The sequence below is a fragment of the Tupaia chinensis genome, unplaced genomic scaffold (assembly GCF_000334495.1).
Source record: "Tupaia chinensis unplaced genomic scaffold, TupChi_1.0 Scaffold000037_17, whole genome shotgun sequence".
NCBI lineage: Eukaryota > Metazoa > Chordata > Mammalia > Scandentia > Tupaiidae > Tupaia > Tupaia belangeri.
Window position 1 is genome coordinate 1,355,258 of NW_006159475.1, and position 22,202 is coordinate 1,377,459.

A 22,202-nucleotide genomic window follows, 5' to 3' on the forward strand; every position below is an offset into this window, starting at 1 on the left:
ACCTGCGTGTAGTTCTGGTTCTCAGAGGGGCCGGGGTCTCCTGGAAGTGGCAGCAGCAGCAATGGGTGCCCACAACGTCTGTGTGTAGTTAGCAATGAGTTGTCTAATAATGCTGACAGTAACAAATCACACACAATACTAATATCAACAACAATAACAGCTTCCACGTATTATTAACACCCTACTATGTGCCCTGTTCTCTTCTGAGCACTGGGTTTAACCTCTGGGGGCGGGGGTGGGGGGAAGGAAGGCCCTGAAGGAGGTTATTATCCTATTTCGGGGGTCCACGGCTTTTTCTGACAAGGGTGAGATAATAGGTATTTCAGGCCTTGCAGGTCCTGGTCTCTGCCAAGACTGCACAACTCTGCTATTGTAATGCAGCTGTAGATAAAATGGTAAATAAATGGCGGGACGATGTGCTGCTTAAACGTTGTTTGTGAAAACAGGCAACAGGATAGGTTTGATACAAAGCCTATAGTTTGCAGACCACTGTCCTATTTTGAAGATGGGGAAATCAAAACCCGGGGAGGGTAAGTAACTTTTCCAAAATCCCAAGCTAGTAAATGACAGAGCCAGGGTTGCAACTCACTCAGGAGTCCAACTTTTCATCCCCATGCTACGTTGCTATTTTTGAGTGAATATATGAAATGATGACATAGAGATGGGCCCAAGTGATCCTTTGGTATGAACTTTTTCAAAGCCCATAGGCAAATGTCGAATGTCAGAACATGACAAGAAAATAAAATTACAATCCTGAATAAGATTAATAATCAAATTATAATCCTGAATAAGTATTGATTTCTTACTGCCGCTATAACAACACATACTTGTTATCTTAAATTTCTGAGTCCAAAATCACTCTCACTGACCTAACATCAGAAATTGGTAGAACTGTATTCCTTCTGGAAGCTTGAGGGGAAAATCTGTTTCTTGCTTTTCCACTTACAGGGGTAGGAAGAAAGAGGGTTTTAAAAAGTTCTTGGAAAATGTGTACTATGCTTGGAATTCAAAATTTGAGGGCACCAAAATAAACTTGTACTTTAAATTCATTTTTTTCCACAAACTTTTCAAGTCTACTTACAAAAAGGCTACCTGCATTTTTGGCCATGGCTGATGCTTCTATCTTGAAAATCAGCAGTTCCTTAAAATCTCTCTCTTTCTCTCTCTTTTTTTTTTCCTTTAAAGTTTCTTCCTTTCTTTATTTAACGAGTGAAACAGAGAGAGAGAGAGAGAAAGAGAGAGAGAGACAGAGCACCCTCAACAGGATCTTCATGCCGTGATCTACCCCGAGCCTTTAGCCAGCCCTGGATCATGAGAAAACAGGTGTCCTGTGCACTTAGTGAGGTCTCCAGATGTGAACCAGGAACCTTCTCATGTGGGATCGCCACACAGAGCATTATATTTTACCTCTGTGCCACTATCTGGCCCCTCAAATCTGTTTTTTAACTGCTCTTTTGCTTCCCTTTTATCAAGACTTTTGTAATTACATTAGGTCAACCTGAGTAATCTAGTATAATATCCCCATCTGAAGATCCTTAATTTAATGTTATTTGCAAAATCTCTTTTACCAATGTAAAATAACATTCACATGTTTCAGGGATTATATGATAGACATCTTTGAGAAATTCTTTTTCTGCCTACCACCAAGAGCTTCAGGAGAAAAACCACTGAACCAGTAGGCTTTCTCTGCCATCTCCTCACAACTTAGCTTTTTGGAATTTGAATGAAAGCAGACCTAACCCCATGCCCTGAAGGCGTTATGCTTATGTGTACAGAACATGAGCTACAATAAGAGGAAAAACACTTTGAAACCCAGGAGTGTCCAAAAAGAAAGGAGTGGATCATTTTCTCCAGTTTCAGGCCCCAAATACATAAAAATTTAAGCCTTTCTTTTAATAAAACAATGTTGTTAAAATTTTAGTTTTCCCAGCAAGTGTTCAGCCCTGACATTTTTAGTGCTAGAATCTGAAGATATCAGTGTCAGTTGGGTTTTTGGAAAGTGGGTATTAAGATAGAATTAGAGGTGCATATTGGCGAAAACGTCTGAAGGATGATAGGACAAGGGAATAGGAGTAGTCTGGGACAATCTTTAGACCACGATATGAACAAAAAGATTCTTTGCTTAGCCAAATTTTAGTCAGGCTTCTGAATCTTCTCCCAGACATATCTGTGTATTTCCTTGTAAACACCAGTTTTAGCAAAGAGCCCTGGTATGGTTAGCAAGAACCCCCATCCCACGTATCTGATCATCTTTAATATCTGATCGGGTTCCTCATCCTGCACCACCCCCCTAGGTGATGTCTAATCACCCTGGCATATCTTCAGAAAGAATCCAGTCAGGTCGGTTTAGCCAGAATCTGCCTTACCCAGGATGTCTTCTCCTAGTACTTTTTCATACACTGCTCCCCACCGTTCTCCTTGGCTATACATTCCTAGTTCCCTATGCCTTATTTGGTATTAAACCTGATCTCTCCCACCACAAGAGATTGTTGCAGTGTTTCCTATACTTACAGCAATGGTCCTGAATACAATCTACCACACCATGCATTAACAAGAATCAGGGAATACTTTCCTTCTCTAGTAATAAAGATGTGATAGACCAGCAGTTAGCATAATGGCTATGTCACTGGACTCCCATGTAGTTGACCGTAGTTCGAGTCCCGGATCCGGTGACTTAAACTTACGCCAGGTACATGCATGTGTGTGCCCAAGATCCAGAGAGGAGAATGGAGGAGAAGGGATTGTAGCGTGGCCATCCCCCGCAGGGGGTGATTTCTCACTTTCTGTCTCTCTTTCTGGCGAGCGCACATGTCCTATAGCAAAAAACCTCTCAAAAAAAAAAAAAAAAAGGAATAAAGATGTGATCAGTCTGAGGAAGAAGAAAAGAAAGGAGACGGGGTTGTGTAGAAAGAGATTCAGTCTTCAGTACAGCTTTGGGAACTCTCAGCCAGACCAATGGGGAGTTCCAGAGAAAAGATTGCTCTCTAGAGACAGGGCCAAGCTCTATTTCCCAGCTATCCATAGTCGTTGGCTAGGAGCAACCCAGTAGAATATGGTCTTGGTATGAATGCTGTGGGATATCCCAAAGGTAAGGCAACGTGCTAAGCTGTCTGTTAACTTCCTTTTTCATAATATGTTCTGTCTTAATGAGAGACTGAGCAGTGTACCTCCATGGCTAACATAACACTGTTAGAACTTTTGTGGGTATGATAATCTTGAAAGAAAATTTTCAATCTTCAGCTTTAAACAGGCTAAAGATAGTGTATATAAGCTTAGCAATATTGTGGCTTCTTTTCCTTTAAATATCTGAGAACTTTTTTAAAATTGGATAAACTGGTTCTTCTAGAAACTTCTTTGAGTTTCTTTGCAAGTAAGCTTATTTCCTTTCTAAGTATTTTTGTCTCATAATCTTCTTTTGACATATGTTATGCTTATGAAGAGGATGGGAGAAGGAAGAAGAAGCTAAGCGAAAACTGAAAAGGCTGCAGTAGAGAAAACTGAAAAGGTTGCAATATAATAAAGCATTTTTGAACTGGGTTTGTGGTAGTGCTTGTTCCCGTAATGCCATCAGCACCATAAGGCCAATGCGTTCCCCTAAAGAGCTCTGAGCTGAACAAACTGTCTTCTTCACTTTATCCCAGGACTCAAGAGGCTACAGGTCTTTAGGGGCTTCTGGTGAATAATTTATGCCTAGCTTATTCTAGGAGGATTTGATGGGGGAATAATTAGGATATGAACAAAATACGTGGGTCTGGAAGTAAAAGGTTTTATGGACAACGCATTTATGGAATGACAAATTCAGGAAGGAAGTTGGACTGAAGCAGAGCTTGCAGGGAACAAAAGAAGGGGTCTCTCCCAGTCTAGTACATTCTCTAGAAATGAGACACATCCTTCCTTCTTTACTCTCACTGTACTGTGTAGACTGCCTTGTAGTTGTCCTTTGTAGAATGCCTCAGTACACATTTACCAAGTTGAGTTCTGTAGGCATGCTCCCTTTAAAACACTAACGTTAATATAATGGAAAACTTCAGGGGAAACTGTAAAGTATGCAATAAAACATCAAAAGACAGATCAGGGGAAAAAATACAAGAGGTCAAAGGGTTGGGTTTTCCTGGTAACTTCCCCATCATTAATTGCACAGCCATGTCCTCTTTTCTTGCATTCAAGACTCCAGGTTAACTTTGGCGAATAAGATAGATCAGGGTGGGATTAGCAGATGGTGTAATGGTACGTCACTGGACTCCAATGTAGTCAACCATGGTTCGAGTCTCGGACCTGACACCTGAATACTCATACCAGGACTATCTGAGTGCATGCTCAAAATCCTGAGAGGAGAATGGAGGAGAAGGGATTGTGGCGTGGCCATACACTCTGCACGGTGATTTCTTACTTTCTGTCTCTCTGTTTCTCTCTGTGTCTCTAGCAAGCACAAGGCCCTATAGCAAAAACTGCTCTATTAAAAAAAAAAAAAAGGACCAGGGCAGGGGTATGGAAGAATGTGGGCCACAGCTAGAGGTGAATAAAGAGAGACTAGTCCAGATATTTAAAGAAATCATGAAGAGAGAGGAAGAAGGAAGATACTTAAAAAAAAAAAAAAAAAGAGTAAAGTTTTCTCTTTGTTCTTTTTCCAACAACCTCCTCTCTCAAGTTAAAATATTCATCCCTTTGCATGTCACTCTTGGCCTACTGGACACTTAATCTTTATTGGTAAGTAAAACAGAAAAAAATAGAAAGGCATACAATACCATGTCAGTCAAGACCAATCAGAGCAGAGAATTAAAAACAGAGGGAATTGGAGCAGCAGAAGTTAAGACAGCTGGAGCCCATATGGCTGACTGCACAGTTTGAGTTCAAACATGGCAACTTGAAAAACATGCTGGGTGCTGTATGTGTCCACAATCCCAAGAGGAGGATAGAAGAGAAGGGAGTACAGTGTGGCCATCCCCTGGGGTCCAGGTACGTGTGTGGGGGGTGATTTATCTCTGTCTCTCTCTTCCCCTGACTCTCTCTCTCTCTCTGTCTCTCTCCAGTCAGCACACGTGCCCTATTGGAAAACTAAAAATTGAAAGTAAAAAGAGGAAATTTAATGAGAGAATCAAATTGTTTAACAAATTATGGAGGAGACTGGCAATCTGACCAGGGAAAAGTGAAGTGACCAGAGATTAGCAATAACAGGAAGCTGCCCTAGGTTGGAGGGACAAGAGAAGGAGACAGCATTCTCAGAGCTTAAGGCCAGTGGAAATGGGCCAGTCCAGGCTCGTCCTATGGGAGCTGGGCAGTTACAGCCACTGGTGGAGACACTGCTAAGACAGAGATTAGAGGCCAGCAGGTGGCATGGTGATTAAGGGCACTGGACTCCCACAGGGCTGACCACTGTTCAAGTCCCAGACCTGGTGGCTTGCTTTCTAACTTTCCCTCTCTCACACACACACTCTGTGCCTCTCTGGTCAAATTTAAATAACCAAATATTTTTTTGTTAAAAAACAGAGATTAAACAGAGAATTATCTTTGTGTCTCCCTCCCTCTTGCTCTTTTGTCTCCCTCCACTGCCCTGCATTGGCTAAACCCAGCCAGAAATCAAGTGACAAGAAAATCTGGGAATGTATACTTCAGAGATTATGTAGAGGGCCACTGTAAGACCCACAATACAGTCTCTCAGTGGGGAAGACAAATTGGGTTCAACTCCAATAAACAAGGACAAATGAGAATTTACAGAATCAGGGTGGGGAGGCACTAGGTTAAAGTTAAGGGGAAACATCACAGGTGAAGGAACATTCTGGCTAAACTGACCTAACAGGATTCTTGCTGAGGACATGCTAGGGTGATTAGACATCACCTGAGGGGAGGTAGAGGATTAGAAACCTGATCAGATATCAAAGATGATCAGATATGGAGAATGTGATGACTCTTACTAAACTGACTTAGCAGAGTTCTTTGACTAAAATTAGATTTTATGAAGAAGTGCACAGATGTGCCTGGAAGAAAATTCAGAAGCCTGACTAAAGTTTAGGCAAGCAAAGAATCTTTGTCAGGGTCAATCCCCTGCAATTCAGAGCAAGAATGAGAAAGGATAGGACAAGTCTAGGATATAATCACGTCATTTGTTCTGCCCAGCTCCAAGAGTTATCTGTGATGGTTAATTTAATATGTCTATTTGACTGGGCTAAAGGATCCCAGATAGCTGGTAAAATGTTATTTCTGGGTGTGTCCATATTTTCAGATGTTAGCATTTGCATCAGTACACTAAATAAAGATCCACTTCCACCAATGTGGTGCCATCCAATCCGTTGAAGTCATGAACAAAAAGGCAGAAGAGAGCACGTTTGTTCTCACTTCTTGAGCTCTTCTCCTGACCTCAGACATCAGAACTCCTGGTTCTTGAGCCTTCGGATTCCTTACACCAGGTCTCTCCTTTCCCCCAGTTCTCAGACCTTATACTAAGAGTTATGCCATCAGCTTTCCTAGTTTTCACACCTTCAGACTCAGACTAAATTATGCTACCAGCTTTCCTGGTACTCCAACTTGCAGGATTCATATCATGCAACTTCTCAGCTTCCATAATCATGTAAGTCAATTAAGATAATAAATGTCCTCCTATTTATCTAATATATCTATCATCTATCCTATTAGTGTTTATCTCTGGAGAACCCTGACTTTAAAAGCTTATAAGGGAAGAGACTCTCTTGTAAGGGAAGAAATTATCCTGTAGACAGGCAAAGACACACAGGCTCAGTTTCTTCCTCATGTAGAATAGCTGCATTTTCAGTAACAGGCCCAGATGAAGTTATGTAGCCTGTGAGTGGACTTATACAAATGGTTTATCTTCTCTATATGAACAGATTGTCTTTGCAATGCTTCTTTAAAAGTCAGTGGTCCATGCCTTCATGATCGTTTTTCCAAAAAAATAGTAGCATGCAATGGCTCATTTGCCATGGTTCATTTGCCAAATAAACTTTTGGGAACCCCTTTAATGACAGTAACTATATTCTCCAATGCATGGGATTTGTTGGAGAAATTTTTTTGCTTCATTGGGATTCAAAACAATATGAAATTTAAAATATTATCATTCTCAAGGACAATGGAATAAATTATTTAAAATTACACAGCTCTTGAAGATTTTAAATTTAAAATCCCTGCACCAATATTATAGTTGTTCTGAACTTCTAAGTAGAGCATGTGTCTACAGTCCACGTCAGAACACAAAAATACATCTCTGTCTCATAGGAGACTCACTGTGGATTGCTTCATCAGGTCTGATGCTTCCCTTTGGAACAGAGGCTCTTGGTAGATATGGGAACATTTGTCTTAGATCATTGTTATCTTCACCTACATCTGAGAAAATGGGTTGAAATTAATACAGCCCTACTTTATGTTGTGATGCAACATGCAATCCTTAGGAAGCTGTTCAAAACAACATCAGTCAACTGACATCCGTCCATGAGTCAAGTTATGGCTTAGGAAACTGTTAGGAGGTTTCACTTTTGTGTCACCTGCTTTGGATCATCATTCCTGGGCATCTTTAACTGGATTTCATCATCCTCCTTTTCCTCAGGGCCAGGATTCAACTCTAAACATTCAGATTCTTCTTGGCCATAGGAAGTTTCAAATTCTTTTCTGAGTTTTCGTCTCACATTTCTTATTTCTTTGATTCATAGGACTGACTCCATCTCTTCTCTCTCATTCCTATAGACCTCCTGAATGGGCCCCCAACCCTAGCACTCCTGACTTGGCCCACCCCATCCCATTGTCGCCATAATAAGATGTCTTATATTTGTATAAGCACAGGTATTTGCTAAGCCACAGATAGCAATGGGAGCACTGTCATGTGTCAGGCCATTCACTTCGTAGTAGGTGATTGAAACTCAACTTTGAAAAGTATTCTGAGGCAAGGTTGCAATGTGTATCATGGTTTATGGGCAAAATCTGCTATGGACAAGGTGTGTTTAGGCATTAAACTGATGCCAGGGAGAAGAGTTTCCAGTGTTTGAATGCTTCTGTGCACCAGATTCTGGGCTATGTATTTGCATACTTTCTTTTTCAATCCCCAGAATGAACAAAATGAGGGGCTCTAGTAATTATGCAACTTCCCAAGGTCATATATTTAGTAAGGGGCAAGACTGAGACTTGAACTCAGGTCTGACTTATCAAGAGCCCTCGTCTACTAGGCAAAACACTTTTTAATATTCTGAATAAGACATCCAAATGCCCCTGTCTTTGTACATTGGGTTGAGAGCAATTTTATCACTCACTTGTACAATTTCGGTAAACTGTTTACTAATTGAGATATACCTGTTTAGTCATCTAAGAAAATAGGGAGAATGCATTGTAGGACTTAGCCAATAAGGACCAGCAGATAGCATGATGGTTACATTGCTGGACTCCCACGTATTCGACCATGGCTTGAGTCCCGCACTTGGAGGTTTAAAACTCACATCAGGCACATGTGTGTGCGTGTCCTAAGTCCCAAGAGGAGAGGATAGGAGAAGGGATTGCAGCATGACCATCCCTCTGGGATTGACTTCTTGCTTTCTTGTCATTCTGTCCCTCTCTGTCTCTCCAGCAAGTGTATGTACCCTATAGCAAAAATCTCTCTTTAAGAAAAATAAAAATAAAAACAACAAAAAAAGACAGTCAATGTGGTAGGGCTTGGAAATGAAAGAGTTTAACAAAAAGATATGGTAAGAAAGATGAAAAGGAGATATTCCCCGACATCCTTGTTTAAATGCAGTATTGCAAACAAAGCAGCACATGTTGGACACACTGACATCCTGAAACTTAAAGTCACCCACTTTTGGTGTAGTATTCACCAGACAGAAATGTTGCAAAGGAGCTCCAGCCTGCAGCTCTCTGTTCACTATTGAGGATTTCTTTAGGTACACTCGAACTTTTCAGCACCATGTGATAACACCCAGCTAAAAGGATTTCAATAGGTCCCAGAGAGGGTGGAAAGTGATGCAAAATCCAGGTCTGACTTTACTCACCAATGTGCTCTGGTCAAGACTCTTGCCAGTCCAGAAGGACTGTGTCCTTTTTCTAACTGAGCCACACAAAGGGCATACATTTTTAAAATACAGGTGCTAGCTACAGATGCTTAAAGATTCATTTTTTTATTCATAAATCTAACAATCAGCCTCCTTTATTTGACTCTGTCTCCCTTTACCAAAATAGACTCCATCTATTGTATAGCTTTATACATTTCTCTAGGAATGGAATGAGCTAGAAATTTGGGATTTTTATGTTATTATTTTTAAAATTTGTTGTTTTTATTATTTACTATTTGTTAATAGCCTCAATAAAAAAGGGTAGAAATTCTCTGAAAAATACATTAAATAGTTACCAGTAGATCAAAATTATATGTTTATAGATCTATGAAAGAATCACCAAGAAACAGAAGGAAAATTTTGAATAATAGTTTATCTTTTCAATATATCAAAATCCTACAGAGAAAGTCATTCTCCACTGTAGAGATCTTCTTCAGTGTCTAACAGTCTGTCTACCAACAGGAGAGATTGGAAAACAATTCCACAATTACAGGGCTTCTACTATATTCTTGGCTTAGCACAAAGAACACAAAAAATTGAAAGTCTGTCTTTTAGATATTTCCACAGTGGACTTCCAATGGCTATGTGCTGTATGAAACAACGACCCAGGTCCTGTTTTAATCTGTTAAAACACCATCTTCTCTTGTTCAAGATAATATTTACTGATTTTTATTGATTTGATCCCTATTCTCGTAACCAGCGGTAGGTTCATTATCCTGCCCAATAAATATTAATTGCCTTAAACTGTTGAATTACAACATTTCATCATTCTAAAAGGCACCTAGATATGGCACTGAAATATTTAAAAACAGGGACAGATGGCTCAGGATCTTTATTTGATAAGAAAAAACTACCTTTCTCACTCTCTTTGCCAATCTATCCTTTATGTTATCCCCAGAGGGACACGAGTCTATGCTTGAGACCAACTCAACTCCATCCCAATATACTATGCTCCCAAGTTCTCCAGGAAAAGTTACTAGACATCCAACATTCCCAGAGCACAAGAGCGATATGGTTCTGCAGGGAAGTCACACCTAACATACACAGAACACAAGCAGGCTGGCACAAGGCTCATCAGATTTCCATTGGACTAGTTTAGCCTTAATCTATTTAACTACCACTTGTCTGGCCCACTACTTTTTGGCCCCACACTCTTAGTTCTAGTTGCTGCATTCCGAGTCTTTGGCCACACTCTCGTCACAGATGTTTCCCTGCATACTCAATCCAGAAGAATTTCAACACTCTTTGCAATGTTATTTTCCTCTTTGAAGGAAATTATTTATTCCTTCAACAAATACTTTTAGAGCAACCTGTATGTACCATGAACTGTTCTAGGCTTTGAAGATACAATAGTGAGCAAAAAAAAGTCATAGTAAGAGAGTCAGATAATATATACATATACGCAAGCATGAAGTAAGTATAAGGATAAAGGAGGAGGTGCTAATCAGAGGGTTAAGAATGAAGATCTTTCAGATAATGTGACATTTTAGCAGATAGCTGAAGAAGAGAATAAACCATATGGCTATCGGGACAAAAATGTTCCAGATACAGAACAGCAAATACAAAGACCCTGCAGCAAAAAAAAAAATGGGCTTGAGATAGTCAAAGAACAATCACAAGACCAGTGTGACCAGAGAGCAGTAATTGAGTGATAGAGTTATAGGAAATGAGATCAAAGAGATAATGAGGGGCTGTGGGTTTTTTTCTCTAGAGCAGATGGGAAGCCAATGGGGGATTTTTGAGAAGAGAAAAGGCATAAGTTGGCTTAGGCTTTAAACCCATCTTTTGTTAAAACCCGGGTTTTTAACAAATTGCTGCAATGGAATGTTATTCAGCAGTAAAGAACAACAAAAGGTTGAAACATGCTAAAACATAAAAAAAAAAAAAAACTTGAAAACATTATGCCAAGTAAAAGATGCCAGGCATATTATCTGAATCCATTTATATGAAATGTCCAGATAGGCAAATTCATAGAGAAAATAGATTAGTGGTTGCTGGGGATTCAGCTGGATTTGGGGGATTGTGGAAAGGGGGTGACTGCTAATGACTATGGAATTTCTTTTGGAGGTAATGCAAATGTTCTAGAATTAGACAGTGGTATGAATGTACAGCTTTGTTAATATATAAAAATTAAAGGCCATGTTGTGTTTCATTTTATAGAGCTACTTTTGCTTACCCATTCATCAGTTACTGGACATTTGAGTTATTTTTGGCCTTCTTTTTTTATTTTTCTTTAATTTGTTATGCAGCAAATGTGCTCACCAGAGACAGAGAATGAGAAAGCAAACCCCAGGGGGATGACCATGCCACAATTCCTTCTCTTCTGTTCTCCTCTCAGGATTTTGGACATGCACACACACATTCCTGGTATGTTTTTCAAGCCACTGAACCTAGGATTTGAACCACACAGACAGCCTTGTGGGATCCAGCTGGCTTTACCACCACATCACCTTGCTGGCCCCTATTTTTGGCCTTTATGAATACTGCTACTATGAACATTCATGTATAAGTTTCTATGGAAACGTTTGTTTTGATTCTCTTTGGTATATACCTGGGAATAGAATTGGTGTTATTAGGTTTTGTTAATAGTTTGTTCCCCAGAGGTTATATTAGAATATTGTTCCTAATGTAATGGTGTTGGGAAGTGGTAAGGCCTCTAGTGGGCTATGATTAGATCATGAAGGCCATGGCCTCATCAAAGGATTAATGCTGTCCTGGGAGAGAGCTAATGAGTTCTGGCTTTTGTGAAAAGGGATTAGTTCTCTTGAGAAAGGGTTGTTATAAAGGAAGATGAACTCTTCTTTCTCTCGTTCTGTGTGAGACTGATATTATCTCTGCATTTGTCAGCCATGTTGTATCTGGCCTGATGTCAGCCATATGGCTTTGAACTTTCCAGCCACCAGAATTGTGAGTCAAATAAAACTCTATCCTTTATAAATCACCTAGTGTTTTTGTCTACCCAGTGTTGAATAGTTTTTCACACACCCACCTCAACCATAACCGTGGAATCTAAAGAAATGGGTGAGATGAAAATGTCCCCTTGTCAATAATTTAAAAGACTCTGGGCATGTAGAATTCCATGTCTTTCCTCCACCAAAGAGGTGCTTCACTCCTCCCCACAGAATTTCAAAATTGATACATTTCACTAATACCAAACTAAGCATGCTGAGGTTTTGGTCACAGGCTCTGGTTTATATGAAAATCACCCTATAATTTCACTTATGTTACCTGTTAGCAAAAGTCTCAAGATTTTATTAAAAATTGCTTTCCTAGAAAGATCCTTGGAAAGGATATAGTTTAACACTCTTAATTGGCATAGATAAGGCACCTTTTGCTTACACAAAGCTTCTCCTCAGACACCAGAGAATAAACTTGGGCTTTTGTTTGTTTTTCTGGGTTGAGTTTAAATGTCAGCTATTCTCCATGCAGACAAAAACACTTGCCAGACTATCAGACTAGCACAGTTAAACTTAAATGTTCACATGTGATTTATTTGTTAGCAGAGTAAATTACATAACTTGTTTATATCAGCCGTGTCAACAGCAAAATTAAGCCATTTACTAGAACATATTGATACAGGATGTCTCTGCGGCACAGGACTGAAATCTGACTGAAAGATATCAAGAAACACCATCTGTGTTATGATTTATGACAATGCTAAAGAAAGAGGCTGTTAGATGGCTTTGGAAATACTAAATGCATTAGAGACTCAATGCAGCTTTTAGTGCTGCATTTTATTATCTGAATGCATTTTAAGTATATCTGCCTATGAGATGTTTTGCAGTTTCAGGGAAAAAAAATTTTCTGAAATCTAATTTGTTTTGAATGAGGACAATCATGGGAAAGTTAGCCATCAGCTTATTAAAACTTAAGCCAACAGTTAGAATAGTTTAATTACAGAGAATCCTTGCAGCTAGACCCTGTAGAAAACTCATCCCTGACTAAAATGTTTCCATATTTTTTTCCTTATTTTTAAGGACAAATTCGTCAGCCATGAATCTATTATGAATCACTGAATTGGAACAAATGTATCTTAAGTTAAAAAGAGAGCATTTTGTAACAAATGTGGTATTGATTAAATTTGAATTTTGCCTTTTAAAAGAGTCTTGTCATACAGTGTCAACATTTTATTTTATTTATTGTCAGAACAAGTGAGCACTCATCAGAAAGAGAAAAATAATGAAAACACTCTCTCATACCCCAAAATAGGGCATGGTCATGCCACCATCCTTTTACCACCATTTTTTCATGCAAACACATGTGCTCAGTGCATTTTTTGAGAAGCCAGGGCCAGGATTTGAACTGCAATTGGCCATGTGGGATCTGGATTCCAATGCACAACACTTAACCACTGTAGCACAGACCAGCCCATGGGTCAAGATTTTATATGGAATCAGTAAAATGTCAAATATCTACAAAATATAGAATAAAGACAAAAATAAATTCTGCAGTTAAATTAAATTTCAAGCTGTGCTTTAAAATTACATTCCCTTCTTTTTCTAAACTGTTTTTAAAAGAATTATTCAATTTCATTCATTAGTAGTAGTAGTAGTAGTATCTAATTTTACCAGAGAGAGACAGAAAGAGAGAGAGGGAGAGCAAGCCTCCAGGTCCAGGACTCGAACCATGGCCAGCCACGCAGGACTCCAGCATCTTAACTGCCACCATCTGCCAGTTCCTATTTCCCCTTCTAATTAAACCCCTCAGTCCTACCTTTCTCCAGATATCATTATTTCCATCATTGGAATATAAATTCCAGTTCTTACCAGTAGTTAACCAATTCCTTAAAAGCTTTTGCTTTTTAGCAATGAATTTCTGAGTAAATGGCTGCTCTTACCAAGGTGATAATTATTTCTAACGGTTTACAAATAAATGTTTCTTTTATTCTCTCATTGCTTTGCTTTTGTGCAGACTCAGAGTAGTAAGAAAGTTAGAGTCAAACAGGGATTGTGTGATGGTCCCACAACTCCAAAACTTACCTTCCATTCTTTGCTTTGTGCTGCTTATATGAAATCCCACAAACCACATTTCTGCTTTGCCAGCTGGCTCCCTGTCAGATTTTGCCATAAGTCTTTGCATTTAAGACAGACTGGGAGTCTGAGGATAAGAAGGGACTGGTACTTCCTGATTGCTTCCTCTTTGCTTCTTGTCTGCTTCCAGTTTCTGCGTGTATTACCCTAGCACCTTGGCAATTTAGCACTTTGCTGCTACTTCTAAAGCAGCAGCTGAATCCAGTTTGCTATTTTTCCAATGCCTGCAGAACCAGCTTCATTATACTCTCTCAGAGACAGGAGCAACATTGGCCAGTGTCCTCACTTCAGTGGCCTAAGTCCCAGATCTCAGACCTACAACGCTTCTCCTTCAAGGTCAGAGACATTATCATCAGTCAAGCCATGTCCCTTTCCTGAGGTCTGAGTTTCGGCTTTGTGGGGCCTTTCTTCAGAACATTTATGTCTTAATAATTTCAACTTTTTCCTTTGATAACCAAGACACAGGGACAGTAACTATTCCTGCAGTTGGTACCTTCACAACATATGAGGGGACTTCAAAAAGTTTGTGGACAATGGAATTAAAATATGAGTTTGTCTTCTTGCAAAAATTTTGAGGAACCAGCAGTTGGTGCAATGGCTATGTCACTGGACTCCCATGTAGTCGACCGTGGTTTGAGTCCCAGACTCGGTGGCTTAAACTACGCCGGGCGCATGTGCATGCGTGCCCAAGATCCCAAGAGGAGAATAAAGGAGAAGGGATTGCAGCATGGCCATCACCCCTTGGGGGGTGATTTCTAGCTTTCTGTCTGTCTGTCTCTGTCTTTCTGGCCAGTGCACGCCCCCTATAGCAAAAACCTCTCCAGAAAAAAAAAATTTTTAAAAAGGGGACAGGAAGGAAGAAAAGTTTGTATTTCCATTTAAAGAAACTAACAAGAAAAATACTTTAACAAATCGCTGAACCTGTCAACAACTCAAAATAAAGTAATTTTTTTTGAAATGCGTGCATAGTTTCTTCATAATACACATTTTTCCATTAACTTTTTAAAATATTTTTATTCCATTTTCTTTTATACATTCAATCACATTATTTAGCTTATGAAGTGAATTTTCCAACATGTGAATATTTCTCCCTAGTCCAGTTGATAAAACTATAAAATTATCTTCAATAGATAATACCACATTTCTTTGCCCCATTAATGCTTTCCCTCTCTATTTTTCTTCTAAATGTCTTTCCTCAGACTCTACTCTTTCACAAGCACTGTATCTGGTATTCATATCCATTCACTGTGTTTCTATATCCATTAACTTTTTGAATGCCCCTTGTATTGTTTTCTTTTTGCCTCTTCAGTTACCTAATCAGTAATTTAATACTTAATAATTATGTTAAATTACTTCTGTTAAAATAATTGGTGTGTGGGCCAACTGGTGGCATGGTGGTTGAGGTGGCTGGATCCCACATGGCTGACTGCCATTTAAGTCCCAAACCGCAGCTTGAGGGATACACCAGGTGTGGTGTGCCTGCGTGCCCAAAATCCTGGGAGGAGGATAGAGGAAAAGGAAGGGTGGTGTGATAGGGTGGTGTGATGATTTCTCACATCCCACTCCCGTCTCTGTCTTTTCACGGTGAGCACACATGCACATAGCAAATGCTAAAAAGAAAAAGAAATAATTGATGTGATTTCTGTCACCTGAGTAGATATCAGCTATACATGAATTGGTACCAGGATCAGTTTCAGGGACCCAAAAAAAAAGTAACAATAATATTATTTGGAATTAGTTTGATTGTGTCCTGGTCTTGAATAAAGTAATAAATTTCTTGACAATGGAACATGGGATGCTTGTTATCCATGTATTGGCATTATAATTAGTCAAATTATACCTGTGGTTGGTTATGAGGGGGTTCTTAAAAAATTAAATACTTTGAGAAAACAAGGAATTGTTTCACTGATTGTTAATGAAAGAATGCTGACTACAAGGATTTGTGGCATTCAATGGATTTTTCTGAGTGTACTAGGACACTTACAGAATGAAAATCACAAGCTTGGGTCTTTACATATTCAGTTTAAATTATATATTACCAGAGAATTTCTACTACAGCCCTGAAACAATTTCTTGTAGCCAAAGGACTAAGATTGTGGAAAATAAAACACAAAATTTAGCTATACAAATTATAGAATTACAATATCAATTTAACTCATAGCTTCTCTATGTCTCTAATGTAAATTAGGGCATTGACTTGGTAGGAGAGAGAACTTAAAACTTACAGTGAGGACATGTGCTTGCCTTCAGAAGACTGGGAATCTTAACCCTCCCCTCTCCTTAACCATTACTCTAAGTTTCTCTTGCCAGTGGAAGGATCCTATCCTTGGAGTCTAAAGATATTGCTTGAGTACCCTATTGTAAAGCAATCTCAAATTGATGTGCAAGCTACTCTTCCAATTGGGCTTTATGACTCGGCATGTCCAATAGTATTCAACTACATAGACGAGAGAACTACAAGAAAATGAAGTTACAGGTCAAGATTATTCAAGAGCATAAACACAGAAATCATAACATTTAGCAAACTGAATCCAGTGGTGTGTAAAATGCTAGCTCCATGAAGGTAGTGAAGGTACGATCTCTTCATTTTGTTTTATACACTGTATCCTAACATTGACTAAAACATAATAAACATTCAATATTACCATTTGAATGCATGAATGACCTGAAGGCATATCCCAGTAATTCAAGGTTGGTTTAGCAATAGTAAATCTAGAAATGTATTTCAGCACATTAACTGATCAAAGAACACACATATGATCACTTTAATAGATGTAATAAAAGCATCTGATAAAATCCATTACTCCATCATTAAAAATGTACAAACTAGAAGATAAGTTAAAAATAGATGCAACCTACAATAACGAAGAACAAGGTACTTAGAAATAAATGTAACAAAAATCTTTAAAAGCTATATGAAGAAAACTTTACCATGTTATTGAAGATGATTAAAAAAAAACTTAAATAAAGAAAGAAGTCATTTCCCAAGCACAATTTTAAGACTAAATATGTTGAGGGTTATTTTTTCCTCTCCTATATCCACTTTTTCCTCCCCTGTATACTCTTAGGGTTCCCATAAACATGGGGAGACATAAGTGACCCAAATTGCCAAAGTGCATTAGAATCTGTAAACAGCGTTTACAAGTCCTTACTGCCCTAACCAAGTCTTCAGCAGCTCCTCAAAGAATGTAATTGCTTTCTATAGGGGCAGAGATTCTGAGGCCCATCTAGTTTTTACAACCAGAAATATTGGAAAGAGAAATTTATCTGCAAGACATCCCTTCTCTTTCTTTTCTTTCTCCCCCTTTAAAGGTAAAACGAACAAAAATAAAGACAGGTAAGTAATTACTCAAGTTATCACAACAGTGGTAAATGAGAAATTCAACCTGACCCATAAATACCTAACCTGTAAATACCATATATACCTTAATAATGATTGCTAACATTTATTGAGCTCCATATGTGCCAGATATTTTGATAATAAGCTTTTCACAGTAGCTCTAGGTTGGTAATAATTTCTTCACTTTCCAGGAGCAGACACTGAGATAGAAAGAAAATTAAGCTCAACCAAAGAGCACACTCGTGTGGACACTGTTGCTTGATGCTATTACTCAGCAAGGTGAGGCCACATGGGAGGCCTGGTTCAATTCTCCACCCACCCTAAAAGCCAGGCATCATGGCATACATCTCAGGTCCCAGGTACTTGGGATGCTGAAGTAAGAGGATTGTAATGTAGTGAGACTCTTCCAGAAAAAGAAAAAGAAAAGATAGTTAACCTAAAGTCACACAGCCTAGAGTATTAGTTTTCTAAGGCTGTATAACAAATTCCCTCAAACTTGGAAGCTTACAATAAAAATTGTATTCTCTTATAATCCTGGGGATTAGAAATCCAGAAATCAAGATATTGGTTTATTCCTTCTGGAGACTCTGAGGGATTACCATGTCTCTCTCCCACCTTCTGGTGGCTGCCTGCAACCCTCGACTTACCTTGGTTTGGAGTTGCATGACTCCCTTCTTTGCCCCCATCTTTGCATGGTCTCCTTCTATATCTTTCTGTCTTCTCCTTTTCTGTTTCTTATAAAGATACTCATCATTAGATTTAGAACATACCCTAATTCAAAATAATCTCATTTTAAGAGCTTTACTTTAATTACATCTAGAAAGAAAGACACCTTAAAGACATCTAGAAAGAAACTCCAACATGATTACTTTCTGAGATCTCATGTAGACATAATTCAACCCACAACGGCTACTGAGTGATAAAAGCTGGGATTGCAACACAGGCCTGTTTAACTTCAAAGTCTCAATCCCTTTTCCATTATTCTATACATCTCTGTTTAACAAATCATAAGTATGGTAGATGTTCATTAAAAGGTTAATGGTTGAATGAGAATTAAAAAATAAAGCTGATACGTGGGCCATCCTAGAGTGTGTCATACTAGAATTTACGCTATAGTCACTTCTCAGGAGACTACTTTTGAGTAATACACTGTGTATAGTTACTCTTCCTTCCACAAAGATGTCACTAACTTGGCACTTCCTCCTTGTCATTATCTTCTTTGATCCTTCACAATCTGTTGTTTTAAGAGCAGAAACCGAAGGCAAATTACAAATTCACTCAGGAAAGAATTAAAGAGCCCCACTAATGATGTGAAATCGTTCAGTACCAGACTCATTCCTTTTGATCAAAAGACAAAATTAGCAGTCATAGTCATTCTCTATGTCTCTGTTCTTAACTCTCAAGTAAACTTTGGACTGTAGCATTTAATCCACTTTTCATGTTTTCCAAGAACTCTATAGCAGAATTCCTAGAAGAAGAAAGTAGCAGGGTCATGGGGCTTTCTTTGTCATTTAATGTGATTTGAGCCCCAGGATCTTTTTCAGGTGGTTAGTCTTTCAAATCTGTGTCCCAGAAGTATAAGGACTTGAAAAAATAAAAAGAAAAGGAAAGCAAGACTTCTAACTCAAGTATTTTTTGATTGAAAAATGTAATATAATATATAAATGATTAATATATTGTATGTGATAGATTTTCAGTAGCTACTACTAGCTCATTCTTTTAAAAAAATATTTCTAAAATCTATGTAAAGAAAGATTTGTACACAAAACCATCAATTGGTTTTTGTACACCAAGGATAAATAGTGCCTTTCCATGGTAAAAACAGCAAAAAACATTTAAAGGAAAGCTCAGCGACTGTATGTTGTCAACTATCTCATTGTATACGCTAAATACAAACATGTTCTTAAATTATAACAGTAGGTAATTTTTTTAAAAGTTTGCTATAGTATGTGTGGGTTGCTGTAGAGAGACACAAGCAAAGAAAAGTGAGAAATCACCCCCTAGGGTGTAATTCCTTCTCTATTTTCCTCCTGGGATTTTGGGCATGCATGCACATGCATCTGCTATGATTTCCAAGTCTCCAGGTCCGGGACTTGAACCACAATCAACCATGTGGGAGTCTAGCATCCTAACCATTATGCCACCTGCTACCTCCCCCTCGCTCTGGAAAGGATTTTTAATATATTATCATATGTTGGCTAGCCAGCACCATGGAGGTTAAGGCAACTGGATCCCAAATGGCCAGCCATACAATTTGAATCCTGAACCCAGCAGCTTGAAAAATATGCCAGGCATGTGTATATACATGTGGAAAAAAAAAAAAAAGAGAGAGAGAATGGAGGAAAAGAAATTGTCATGGTCACCTCCCCTGTGGGGTGCTTTCTCACCTTCCTTCTCTCTCTCTTTGTCCGTCTCTCTTGGGTTAGTGCATGTGCCCTATAGCAAAATTTTTAAAAGAAAAAAGACATATTACATGGAATTAAATTCTTTTAAAATTGTCTAATTATTCTCCTTACCTTCACAAAAGCAGAACTAGCAAGGAAGGAAGGGGCAGAGTTAGGACCTGATTGGTTGGCTAATTTTATCTGTGAATCCAAACTTTCTATTTCCAGTTTCCTCACTGCAAAGTAGACAGTGATATTGTACTCACTAAGAAGTCAATGTCAATATGTTTTTTAGGGCACGTGTCCACATTTTTGGATTAGAAAGCAGTATCATAAATTTTACAATCCCACCACCTCAGAACACATTTTAAAATGCCAACCAAACTGATATTTTGCCTAGGTCCTTTTCAGGCTGAGAATTTCACTCTTTCTCCTTCTACCCATAGTTTTCCTAAAATGGCTAGAACCCTCGTTTCCTCTCAGCTTCCCTGACAATTCTCTCATTCTCCTTCGCTGAATCCTCTTCTTAAGACAACTTCTTTAACATTGATGTTTCTTTGGATTCTATCCAGAGCTCCCTGGTCATCTCCACCTACTATTATGAACTATCTCATTCATGTTATGGCTTAAGTCAGACATTGGTAAAGAATAACTCATGGGCCAAATTTAATCCACTACCTGTTTTTGTAGTTTTATGAAAACATAGCCACACTTAGCAATTTACATATTATCTATGGCTATTTTTTGTGCTACAGGAGAAAAGCTGTGTAGTTAGAAAGACCATGTGATCTGCCAAATCTAAGCTATTTACTATTTGGTCCCTTATAGAAAATATCTGTGGACCCTTGGCTTAGACCATCACTTTTCCATTGATGATTCAAACTCCAATAATTGCACCTAGCTAGATGGGAGACTAGACAGAAACAAAAAGTAAAGTCTGGGCCAAAAATCAATGAGCAGACCCTAGATTAAGTCTATGACCTACAAAGCAAGGCTGAGGTTAAGCAACCTATGTTTACACCAGGATACCACTGGAAGTCACTTAGAAGATTCCCAGATTTGTTTTGGACTCTGAGTGACTGATAATTGTTAATATTGAGGAAGAGAATATAAATGAAGGAATAATTTAACACAAATGAAAGGCAGAAAGATAATGAGTCTGATTCTGGAAACTTTCCCATTGTGCTACCAATGGGACAGGCAATTTATCTCCAGGAAAGAGTTAGATATACAAAACTGAAACTCAAGAGAGGCATGTAAGAATACAGATTTAAGTGTCATCACTTTTCTGTGATAGCTGAGTCCTGGACTAGGAATGAGATCAACCAGCAAGCATGTGTAGAATGTATTTTAGCAACCCCAGGTAAAGGAAACCAAGTAAATGAATATCTTCCTGGGTGTAACACTAACTCACTAATTTGGTAAATGTGGATACCACTTAAGAAAAGAGATAAAGCAATCCACTGACAAAGACAAGAGAACTGTGTCCTGAGTGTTCAGTGCCAGGGATCAAATGCTCAAAATCTTTGTTGCTGCAGTTGCTTTAGCTAACCACCCTTGTAACTTTAGAGAGTTTGATTAAAAGATAAGTAATTCCCTGGTAAATTTAATCCATATAGACTATCAGCTTAGATAAATCTCAACCTTCATTCTCAGTAACAGATTCTTTTATCTGAATTACTTGGAAAACCACTTTTATGCCCACTAAAAAAAGATTATTTTGCTAAGTAATTTTGTTTTGGCAACTATAGCTACATTTCAAGTAAAATGTGTTGTTCACATTTATCTACAGTGGGTTTATTTTTTAGATAAACTTTTTATTTTGGAATGATTTTATACGTACAGTAAAATTACAAAGATGGTAGAAAGAGTTCCTGAATATCCTTCACTTGGTTTGCTCTAATGCTCACATCTTACCATACAGTAATACACATGTCATAATTTAGAAACAAACACTAGTATGTTGCTCTTAAGTACATTCCAGATTGTATTTGTATTTCACAGTTTTCCCTCTAACCACACCCAGGATGCCAAGTTGCATTCGGTAGTCAGAAAAGTCATGATGCATTTTTGCATAGAAAAACAGAGAAATATGCCATGACTTTTCTGATGACCCAGTATTTCAAATCTCTTTAGTCTCCTCTGCTTTGTGAGAGTTTCTCAGTCTTTCCTTATTTTTCATAACCTTGAGAGTTTTGAAAAGCACCAATGAAGTATTTTGTAGAATGTCCTTCAATTTCCATTTATATTATGTTTTCTCACGATTAAATTGGGTTTATGAGTCTTGAAGAAAAATACCACATAAGTGAAGTGCTCTTTTCATCACATCATGTCAGAAGATATCTGTTACCAATACGAAATAAATGATGTTCTTAACCTGGATCGTTTAGTTAAAGTAGCATTGCTG